Here is a 7,860-nt window from a genome sequence, read left to right as displayed (position 1 = left end):
GGAAAGCAAAGCGATCCTAAATAGGTCTGCTTTGTCATCAGACGTGCTGCCGAACCTGTCATCCCGTCTCTATCAATTCCAGGAGTGACCACTCTCGTCTGACCGCCTACGTGCAGAGAATCAGCTAGGAACCAGACTCATCAAAGTCCATATTCCCCCCACCAACGCTCCATCGCCGTTTTACTAACTCCTATTATACAAGTACTGTATGTGCATTACCAGCAGTTACTGTACAAAAATAAATTATTCCAAAGTGGCTTTCACTATAATACCAAACACCTTTGGCCCTCATTCAGACCCACTCGCAAGCGGGCGCACGTACGTTAGGCGTACGTACAAAAATATTTAAATTCAATGGCTCGCTCGTATTTTCGTTCGCATCTAAAATTCCTCCCTAAACTCTGACGACCCCTCCTCTAACTAACGAGCGTACGAAATAGCGAGCGTACATCCCCGAAATGGCTTGAAAGGAACGCACGCACACGTATAAACAGGAAGTGGCCTTGTCAGATGTCGATTACCTGCTCCTTTATTCTGCCTACCTCCATCAATCGTATCATGCCAATCAATGTATCAATTAGCTTAATTGTTTGTTTTTTTTCAACACAATGCAAGAAACTTTACTCTTGTCCGTGTTTGTGTTTACCCGCAGAATACGTACGGATGAAACATTCGCTTTTATTGTTCAAAAAACATGTGAACCACAATTAAACAATTGTTCTATTGCTGTGGATCCCCGCATATTTCCCTGGGTTCATTTCTTTATTTAAATTTGCTTACGCATGTCACTGCATCAAGCCTATCATAACTCTCCAGAGATTTCTGGCCCTGTCGAACACATGACTCATACACTAACCACTAAAATTGCTCCTGTTAATTTCCAAAATACATTAGCCAATCAGAAAATTTTTACACACTTTATCAAAAATGATTTTTAAGAAAAACACCATTGCCATCATGAGAGCCTCCGCATTCACCAGGCGCGAGCTGCTGGTGCTTACGGAGGTCATGGATCGCCGGATCACCAGCCAGCCTCAACCCATGACCAACCGGCAGAAGCGCTCCGCGTATGCGGAGGTACGGTCCCGCCTGCGGTCCTTCGGCTCACGCCGCAACATCGGGCAGCTGGAGCGCAGGTGGTCCGACCTGCAACGGCGAACGCCCCGCTTGCTGGCATGCTTTCGCATGCAGATCCTGGCAAGTAAGTGTTATGTATTGTGGTTTTAATGTTTGTGTTTGTGGGGCAAACTGCGTGTGCATGTTTTCCTGTCTGTTCTATTTATTATTTGTACTCATATCTGCGTCTGCATGTTTTCCTGTCTGTTCTATTTTTTATTTGTACTCATATCTGCGTCTGCATGTTTTCCTGTCTGTTCTATTTATTATTTGTACTCATATCTGCGTCTGCATGTTTTCCTGTCTGTTCTATTTATTATTTGTACTCATATCTGCGTCTGCATGTTTTCCTGTCTGTTCTATTTATTATTTGTACTCATATCTGCGTCTGCATGTTTTCCTGTCTGTTCTATTTATTATTTGTACTCATATCTGCGTCTGCATGTTTTCCTGTCTGTTCTATTTATTATTTGTACTCATATCTGCGTCTGCATGTTTTCCTGTCTGTTCTATTTATTATTTGTACTCATATCTGCGTCTGCATGTTTTCCTGTCTGTTCTATTTATTATTTGTACTCATATCTGCGTCTGCATGTTTTCCTGTCTGTTCTATTTATTATTTGTACTCATATCTGCGTCTGCATGTTTTCCTGTCTGTTCTATTTATTATTTGTACTCATATCTGCGTCTGCATGTTTTCCTGTCTGTTCTATTTATTATTTGTACTCATATCTGCGTCTGCATGTTTTCCTGTCTGTTCTATTTATTATTTGTACTCATATCTGCGTCTGCATGTTTTCCTGTCTGTTCTATTTATTATTTGTACTCATATCTGCGTCTGCATGTTTCCCCTCTATTTCTGATTTTTTAATTCTACTGTTTTTTTTTTTTTTGTTTTTTTGTTTTTTTGTTTGGTTGCCCGGATTTGTCCATAAACTAAACGCAATTTCTTTGACATATTTTAGGGGGACAGCCAAGACTCCGCCGTCAACGTCCGTCCAGACGGCGTTCCCGCCCACTCTCCCCAACCCCCAGCCAACACTCCACCCCAAATCTTTCCCCTATTCCCCACTCCTCCCCATCCTTCCCAGACCCTCTCCCGGAAATGTCGGGCCTCCTTCCCCTCCGTCCCACTTCCCCCTCTCCTCCACCCACCCCTCTTCCAATTACCCCCTCCCCGGAGTCCAGCATAACTCCGCCCCATTCTTTGGGGAATGACGGATCCTCCGAGGAGGATCATGGAGGTTTGGCCGGAGCTCCCGATTTGTCTCCCGGTATGTTTTTTTTTTTTTTTTTTTAAAGCACAAACTGTTTGTATGTAATCATGTGTCGTGCCTTTCTTCGTGTTTTTGTGGCTTGACTTTTGTTGATTGTGAAGGTTTGCCTTTACCTCTTCCTGGTGATTTAAGCATACACATATCATACCTGTGGGAATTTGTACCTAGGCCTTGTATTTTTGCCAGCCCACCCTTTTTATTTTTGTTTTTGGGTTTAGGAGTGATTTGGTTTTTTTTTTAAATTTTTCTGTGGATTCCCTATTGTTGTATTAACCCACACACTTTTCTCACCCACAGAGGAACAGAGGCGTCGGCAAGAGGTGGCGGATGTTGTGGGGCAGATGCGCCAACATGTAATCGGCCTTCTGGTGGCCCTCGACCGGCTGTCTGGCCTCCTTCGGCATTAGTTTTTTTTTTTTGGTTCTATTTTCCAAATAAATTTATTCAGACAAATATCCGTTGTGGCTCATTTTTAAAAACCAAAACCAAGATAGTTTAGCCTGACATAAGTAGACTGTTCCTGCAAGGATTTCCCTTTTTTAAAAGTTAGATTGTGTTTTGTCTTTGTATGTCAAACAGACACCAGAAACACATAACAGTAACAATGTCATTTCCCTTTTTGGGTGTAGTGTCAATTACAGATTTCTACATTTTCCAGGTTCCTACTTGGTGCGCAAGCTGCTTAGGCCAATCTTACAAATCCCAAGGTTGGGCCAGGCTTCCTTTTGGTGTGGATTGGGAAGCTGAAAACATATTTCAGTTTTGCTCAACTGGCGTCAGTACTGGTTTACCCCTTAGTCAAATGTAACTTGTGTTAACCTGGTTACACTTGCTGTTAACGTCCCAAAAAAGGAAGACCATTTCACTCTCCAAACATTTATTCACAACATAACAGAGAAAACAAATTGGTCACTCCCAAAAAAAATACACAGTGATAAATTCAAATACAACACATACCAAGAAATAATTAATTAAAAACACAAAATCAAGAACTGGTTGACGAAGGACCATGCCAACATGATTCCACAAACATGGCGTTGCGATATGGGTTCCAGAATATATGCCCAAAAGGACCAGATCCAGGTTTGGTAAGGGTAGCAGGAAGTAGTGAGCGTTGGAGTGCCAAAGATTATGTGAACAAACAGAAGATGGTGAGAAAAATAAAAATAAATTAGATGTTCGCCAAAAAACACAAACACATTAGGTATAAACACTGGAGTTTTGTTCAAACTTACCTAAAAAATCTGGCCACCACATCATCGCGTATGGCCCCCCCACATACTGACCTTCGACCAACCTCGGGGGGGCCATCCTCAGGTAAGGCATCCTCTGGCTGCATTGGGACACCACTCCTTATGGCAATGTTGTGAAATATCCCACACAGGACCACAATTTTCGACACCATATCCGGCACATACATGAGCTCGCCACCAGAGCGGTGGAGGCATCTGAATCGGCCTTTTAAAAGGCCGATACAGCGCTCCACCACTTGCCTGGTGGCTGTAAGTGCGGAATTATATGCACTTTGTGGCCCTGGTGTGGGAGCCAAATAAGGAGTGAGCAGCCAGGACATGCAAGGGTATCCACTGTCTCCTGTGAACAAAAATAGACCACATCAGGAACACTGTGTATCAAGCTTAACATTGTTATGTACTAAAGGTCTCCACTTACCCAGAAGCCACGCATCACCAGCTTGTAGGTTGGTTAATTTCTGCCATATCCCTGATTGCCGGATGACGAAGGAGTCATGAGCACTTCCGGGTAATTTAGCATTCAGGGACAGGATCTGGAGGGAGGCATCACATACCACCATTACATTCAGGGAGTGATAGTGTTTCCTGTTTCTAAATATGGCCTCCAGCCGTGCTGGAGGCTGAAGTGGTATGTGAGTACCATCCACAACCCCTATGATGTGTGGGAAGCCAGCTATTTGGTAAAAATTGGCCTTGGCCACACTAAGGGCACCCATATCCAAAGGCATTTTAATAAAATGATGGAGGTGCTTGAAAAGTGCCTCCATCACTGCCCTCAGGATCCGGGAAAAGGAGGATTGGGAGATGCCCGCCACTATTCCCACCGTTGTTTGAAACGATCCTGAGGCACAGAAATGTAACACCGCCATAAATTGCGTCAGTGGTGGTATTGCTGTTGGACTGTCAATTTGCCGCTCAAGATCACTTTCTATTAATGAGAGAGTGTCTATGATGATTTTGGGAGGTAGACGGTAGCGTCTTAAAACCTCATCATCGGGCATTCCAAAAAGGGTGACACGTGTTCGAAATATCTGGGGCCTTGCATGCCTACGATGCCTACGCCTGGGACGAGTTTGAGGTTGGTCGTCTTCCGGGAGCAGGGCCAGAACAATTCGCCCCAGATCTACCTGAAATTCAAAGTTTACAATGTAAGGCTTTTGACCCACCCCAAAAGTAACAAAAAACAACTTAGCTTTCTGATACCATCCATAGCTGCTTACATGCCGGGGTATTGTCATGATACGTATAAACTGTAAAAAAGCCAACAATGAGACTTCAAAAATTTAGAGGGGTTTTTTTTTGTTTAAAAATTGTTGCAAGCCAACACAGAAAATAGCGGAAACACACATTTGGCCATCGATGAAAACGACATTGCACACCGTACGTCAAATAGGGTTCAAATGGACCCAAAAAATGGAAAAGGGAAAAGCAAAACTGGATTATATGATGAATAAGCCGTCAAAAAGGCGGTAATTAAATCGCAAATGCAAGTCACTACACCAACAGTCAAAAATGCGGTAATTAAATCGCAAATGCAAGTCACTACACCAACAGTCAAAAATGCGGTAATTAATTCGCAAATGCAAGTCGCTACACCAACAGTCAAAAATGCGGTAATTAATTCGCAAATGCAAGTCGCTACACCAACAGTCAAAAATGCGGTAATTAATTCGCAAATGCAAGACAAAAAATGGACTTACCCAACTCGAATATATAAGATTTCCACAAAAAACTTCTTTGGGTCCGAAAACCAAAACAAACTAAAAAAGATGAAATGAGTGTTCAACAAATTAACGAACCACAAAACAGAAGAATACACCAATTGGCCACAAATTTGAATGCACAAAACTTACCAAATCAGGAAAGGATGTGGAAAAAATGAAAAAAATGCGAACGGAAAAACCAAAGAAATGTAGCAAAAACAAACAAAAAACCAACTCTGCCAAATCCTCCAACCGCAAACAACCAAATCCAAACCACTTAACCGACAACACTCCAACAACCCCACCTCGACTCCACACACACCAAGCCATAAATAGTGTTTATTTTCCCGCACAAATTAAGGATGAATCATAGGGACGCACAATCAATGATGCGGCCGCAAACTAAGGACGCATGTATAAATACGTCACGAAATCACATAGAATTTCTGGATGATTTCATGCTGGAAGCAGAGACATGGCTTCAAACCAGGGAAACAATGGTCAAAATTGCGGCGGTAAGGCCTTCATGCATTTTGTGTCAATGATTCTTTTAAAACATAATATTGTGCAAGTTGTGAAGTGGCTAAATCTGCATATTTACCCAAATAGGTGAGGAGGATGACATGGAAGAGACTGCTGGCCCCAGTCAACCCGCCAAAGCTGGCAAAAAAAAAAGGCAGCCACATTTCACAAGCAAGGAGATGGAGGTTTTGATCCAGAAGTGCGTTGACATCCTGCCCCAGGCAGCCAGGAATATGAGCCAAAGCCAGAAGTGGAGAATGTGGGAGGAGGTCGCCGTTGCTGTCAATAGGGTGGGTGATTATGTCCGTCTAGCCCGGGATGTCAAACGGCGGTAAGTAAACACTTTCCCATCCTATAAACAAACCCCATTGTAAAAAAAAGGATAATGGTTCCAATTTCATTCCACAGATGGGCAGACTTCAAATATCGTCTCAAACAAAAACTTGCCGACAGGGCTAGGCATGCAAGGGGGACAGGTGGGGGTCCCACCCCTGTGTCATTGGAGTTGACAGACTTAGAAGAGATGGCACAGGGGTGTGTGCAGGCTGTGGAGGTGTTTGGCGTGTCCAACATGGATACGGACATGCCAGAATTTGCGGCTCCTCATGTTGGCCAAGGTAAGTCTTGTGATGTCACCAACTCAGAAATGCTATTGTGCCAATATGTAGATTCTAATGTGAGTCTTTTCTCCAATTTCCTAACAGAGACAGAGGCGGATGAGTCTGCTCCAGAGGGGAGCCTTGGGCGCAGAATTTCTGCTGGCTCTGCAGGGGAGGAACCAGTACATCCGGCTGAGGACCCTGCAGAAGCCAGTCCAGGGCGTGCCCCCTCGCAGGCAGTGGGCCTCCTCACAGAACTCAATTTTAAATCGGATTGCCATACGGAGATTCTGCAGAGGATGGACGCCAGTCTGCTACGGGTGGCTGAGGCCCTGGAGCAAAATGCTGCGGCCAACGTGACCATTGGTCAGGCCCTGGCGGAAAATACCAGGGCCAACATCCGCATCGCCGATGCCCTGGAGCAGCTCGTTCGCCAGCACATGGTGGAGCCGACCTCTCTTCCTGCCGGAACATCCGGATCCTCCACCTCTGGCACAACATCAGCCAATCCTCCAAATGTGCCTAGCCCTGTGCCTAGTCCAGAGGCCACAACATCTGCCTCTGGACAGGCCAGCCCGATGGCATCCCGGACCCGGTCTGGCGCCCACCCTCACCCAGCCAAACGGGCGAGAAAACGGTGACAGCAATGGCGACTTTTCCCACACTCCTTCTGTGCTTGGCTCATATTCCTTTCTGGTCAAAACTTCCCTCTCCTTTCTTGTGAAATGTTTTTAAATTTTGTATTTACGCTTATGTTAGTAGTTATGTTATATTTTTTTTTGGATCAAATATCTTGGCCACAAAAAAAGGCAACAAAATATTAGGCCAATTTGTTTGTGTGTAAACAATAAATTAAAAACAAAACACTGACATTGTATTGTGACATTATTGTACAAATGGGTTACATTTAATCCTGGCCTTAAACGCAAAAACTGACCCTCTTTAAAAAAAAAAAAGGCCTCTTTAAGGAACGTTTAAAAAATCACATAGCGATGCAAATTCCACAGTAAACCAAAAAAAAGGGGAGCAAATTAAAAGATGATGACATTATTGTTACAATAGGCCATAACCACCAAATTGTGGCCAAAATAAAACCCCAAAAATGTACGCTAATTGATTGTGTAATCATGACATTAGCAGCTCTGATTTCCACCTGCGTACGCTTTTGTGCTATCCCAATAAACTGCTTTCCAAACACATACCAAGCCGGATTTCAATCCAACACTAATTACTTTACTGACCAGCCGCGATTAATCGCTGCACCATCGTGGAGTCCCGGGACGGAGGAGAAGGCCATCGCCAATGTGGTCGAGTAATCCTGACCCTAAGCTGTGCGAGCATTTTGAAGGGAAAGCGGATGTTTCAGTGACGTATGAGACGATCCGAACAC

This window comes from Taudactylus pleione, unplaced genomic scaffold (genome assembly GCF_031769625.1).
Source record: "Taudactylus pleione unplaced genomic scaffold, aTauple2 ptg000063l, whole genome shotgun sequence".
Classification (NCBI taxonomy): Eukaryota; Metazoa; Chordata; class Amphibia; order Anura; family Myobatrachidae; genus Taudactylus; species Taudactylus pleione.
This window is presented reverse-complemented; position numbering follows the sequence as displayed.